This window comes from Primulina eburnea, chromosome 7 (genome assembly GCF_022965805.1).
Source record: "Primulina eburnea isolate SZY01 chromosome 7, ASM2296580v1, whole genome shotgun sequence".
Classification (NCBI taxonomy): domain Eukaryota; kingdom Viridiplantae; phylum Streptophyta; class Magnoliopsida; order Lamiales; family Gesneriaceae; genus Primulina; species Primulina eburnea.
In genome coordinates this window covers 13,778,902-13,782,984 of record NC_133107.1, presented here as the reverse complement: position 1 = coordinate 13,782,984, position 4,083 = coordinate 13,778,902, and the positions used below count along the sequence as shown (strand labels likewise).

Here is a 4,083-nt window from a genome sequence, read left to right as displayed (position 1 = left end):
TTCTTGTTTCAATCGAAGACTAGCTAACTTCTTTTGATTATTTCATGTTGTTAATGATTTCGATAGAATAATTAACAATACGATCAAATAGTATAAACCACGGATTTACAATTTTAGTAGATATACGGAATTGGATACGTGTCGATAGTGATAGTTCACCCGAATGAAAGCTAGTGGATTCCATAGAATGTAATGCAATCTTGAACTGTTAAATATTTGAGGACACTTGAGTACTGCATGTTTTTGATTAGTATTAATATAGCTCGACATAGTATATTAATTAGTCTAGGGAATTCCGTCGAATGCACGAGTAAAAGTCGAGTGTAGTTATTTAAACACGAGTGGTAGGTGAACTGATAATTCCAAAAAATTCATTTCTCATTTGATTTAATCCAAATTAATCATTGCGTTCTTGAACACGTTTTCTTTGCATTTTAATTATTTTAGTTGTTTAATTTACATTAGATTAATCATCAACTCATTTTATCGTTGCTAAAGAAATTTTACTTGAAAATAAAAATAGTGTAACGCAGTCCTTGTGGATCGATACTCGTATTCACTTACGTTTATTATAACTTGACTATCGTGCACTTGCGATATTTAAATCGAGCTTTCTTTTATAAAATAAATTTTGGGACTATTCACTGTGCAAGTTTTGCTCGATCAAGTTTTTGGCGCCGTTGCCGGGGACTGTTGATTCACAATTTTTTATTTTTTATTTAAATTCTTTAGTATTATTTATTTTATTGTTATTTGATACTCTCATTGTGTTACAAATTTTTCTTGCGGTGCATGCGAAGATCACTCGAGTTTAAGCTTGAGCCTTTTGACCCCGAAATTGAACGCACAGCTAGACGTCGACTACAGCAGCAAAGAGCAATGGAAAGAATGGAAGGCGATCAACAAAGAGAGGAGCCAAGGCGTATACCGATGTTGGATTATGCACAGCCGTCTCTTGATGGAGCACGTCCAAGCATCGTTAGACCATTCATCCGAGTCAATCAGTTTGAGATCAAGCCAGCTATCATTCAGATGATTCAGAACACTGTCCAATTTGGGGGAAGTGCACTTGACGATCCTAATTCTCATATAGCTGACTTTCTTGAAATTTGTGATACTTTTAAGTTTAATGGCGTGTCTGATGATGCTGTTCGTTTGCGTTTATTTCCATTTTCACTGAGAGATAAAGCTAAGTCGTGGTTAAACTGTTTGCCTGTAGGGTCTATCACTACATGGGAGGATATGGCAAAGGCATTCCTGATCAAGTACTTTCCTCCGTCGAAGACTATGAAGCTTAGAGCCGACATTACTACTTTTGCTCAATATGAGAACGAGTCACTTTACGAGGCATGGGAGCGCTACAAGGACTTGTTGAGGAGATGTCCACACCATGAGCTGCCGCTTGGGCTAGTTGTTCAAACTTTCTACTACGGTCTGATTACTCCTAACGGTACCATGATAGATGCTGCTGCATGTGGTAATTTACTGAGAAAAACGGCTGAGGAAGGATATGAGTTATTGGAGGAAATGGCTGCTAGTAGCTATCATCCTCAGTCTGATAGGCAGAGACGAGGTGCTGGAGTTAATCAAGTTAATGATCTGGCGGCGGTTTCAGCACAGTTAGAGGCGTTGAATAAAAAGATTGATGGGATGAGCATGAGTGGGTCGGCTATGCGTCTGCAAGAAATTTTCTGTGATAAGTGTGGGGGTGAGCATGATGTGCAGGATTGCCAAGATGGCAATCCATTCTATGTGCCTGAGGGAGCACCGGTAAAACAAGTGGAATTCCAGAACCGTCCCAGAAATGACCCTTATTCGAACACATATAATCCGGGATGGAGGAATCACCCAAACTTTTCATGGGGAGGTCAAAACAACCAAAATCGCCAACAAAGAGGTCCACCATATGGGATGCACCAAGGATTCAAGCCAGAACCGCCTCGGGAGGAGAAATCAAATTTAGAGCAAATGATGACTAAATTTATTTCTGCAACAGAGACGAGATTTCAGAACCAAGATGCATCCATAAAAGGGTTAGAGAATCAAATTGGACAATTGGCTAAGTTGATTGCTAATAGGGAGCAAGGAGCTTTGCCAAGCAACACGGAAGTTAACCCAAGAGAACATGTGAAGGCTGTGGAATTGCGTAGTGGAAAAGCACTCGAATCTAATGAGGAAAAGACCAAGCACGGTGAGGATGAGGTGGAAACTCGAGGAGGTAAGTCTTCTAACTCTACATCTACACCAATTGCACAAAATAAAATTGTTATCCCTCCACCTTTTCCTGCAGCAATGAAGAAAGCTAAATTAGATGCACAATTTGGTAAATTTCTTGAGATATTTAAAAAATTGCACATCAATATTCCTTTTGCTGATGCCTTGATGCAAATGCCGAGTTATGCTAAATTTCTAAAAGACATCTTAGCTAATAAGAGGAAGTTGGAGGATCCCATGACGGTAAAATTGACTGAGAATTGCTCTGCATTGGTACAAAACCAGATCCCACCAAAGCTAAAGGATCCAGGGAGTTTTTCTATCCCTTGCATGATTGGTGATGTTGTCTTTTCTAAAGCTTTATGTGATCTTGGTGCGAGCATTAATCTTATACCTTTATCTGTATTCAGGAAACTTGGATTGGGCGAGCCTAAACCCACACAGATGTCCTTGCAACTAGCTGACGGATCTGTCAAACATCCACGAGGAGTCAAAGAAGATGTGTTGGTGAAAGTGGGAAAGTTTACATTTCCTACAGATTTTGTGGTGCTTGACATGGAAGAGGATAGGGAGATGCCTTTGATTTTAGGGAGACCATTCCTTGCAACTGGCAAGGCCGTGATTGAAGTGCAAGAAGGGAAGTTGAGATTGAGAGTGGGAAAGGAAGAAATCACTTTTAATGTTTTTAACGCTCTTAAGCACCCACTGCACACTAATGATTGTTTTATAGTTGATTCATCGGATTCACTTGTGTGTCAATTTGTGCAGGATGCTATAAAGGATTCATTGGAAGTCACCCTCACCACTGAAGTTAAGGATGAACCTGATGAAGAAATATCTGAGAGAGGAGCATACTTTAATGTCAACCATCCATGGACGAAGCCAGTGAGAATGAAATTGGATGAATTGGGAGCTCGAAGAGACCTGACCCCTCGGAAGTCAAGCGTTAAGGAACCGCCGACATGTGCTATGCGAGATGGGAAAAAGGAGCCGTTCATAGTCCATGCTCAAAGATTGAAGCACTATATCGGTGGCACAATTGAGCCAAAAATTGGAGTCACTCGGCTCCATGACAGTCATTGAGGACATGGGTGAAAAGTCGAGCTCTAGACTATAAATTGAGAACTACTTCTACTCCTTATATTGATTTTAATTATATTTTCTTTAGTTATTAATCGCATAATTTGCATTTAGGTAGTTGCATGGCATTGCATTCATTTTTTTAAAAAAAAAAGAAGAAAAAAAACGAGAATGTCTCGCTAGGGCTGTCAAAACTGACCGCCCCAGCGGGCACTCGCATTTTCAAAAACAGAGTCGTCGCAAACTCCTCGCTAGGGCGGTCATAATTGACCGCCCCCGCGAGAGATATGTTTTTTTTCTAAAAAGATTTTAAGTCGAGAACTCCTCGCTAGGGCGGTCAACAGTGACCGCCCCAGCGAGAACTCGTATTTTTCAAAACTTTGTCGGCGAGAACCCCTCGCTAGGGCGGACACAATTGACCGCCCTAGCGAGTCGCGCAGATCATAAATATTTTTGTCGGCGAGAACCCCTCGCTAGGGCGGACACAATTGACCGCCCTAGCGAGTCGCGCAGATTATAAAAACATTCCTCCTCTCTTTTCTTCTCCACGTCGAATCCCTACCCCTTTCCTCTCCAAATTTCGGCGCCCCCTCCATCTTTTGTGCTAAATCCGTTTTATTTGGTGATTTTTCAGGGTAAAGACTCCATCTTGGTCCATACCCTCCACAAGGAAGCACTTCGGCTACAAGATTTTCTTCTCTGGTCATCTTCCACAGATTCCGGTGAGCTTCTCCGGCGACCTTCAACAATTTTCCGGCGGTTTGATACTTTGTGCACTCCAGTCTCTAC

At 41.2% G+C, this 4,083-nt stretch overlaps 1 non-coding gene across 1 annotated transcript; it reads right to left on the bottom strand.

The window, feature by feature from the left end:
• Positions 1 to 1,290: 1,290 nt before the first annotated feature.
• On the bottom strand, positions 1,291 to 1,397 carry LOC140837548 (small nucleolar RNA R71). The gene has a single exon (XR_012119377.1). It is a non-coding gene; the product is annotated as a small nucleolar RNA R71 (small nucleolar RNA).
• Between the last annotated feature and the right edge of the window lie 2,686 nt (positions 1,398 to 4,083).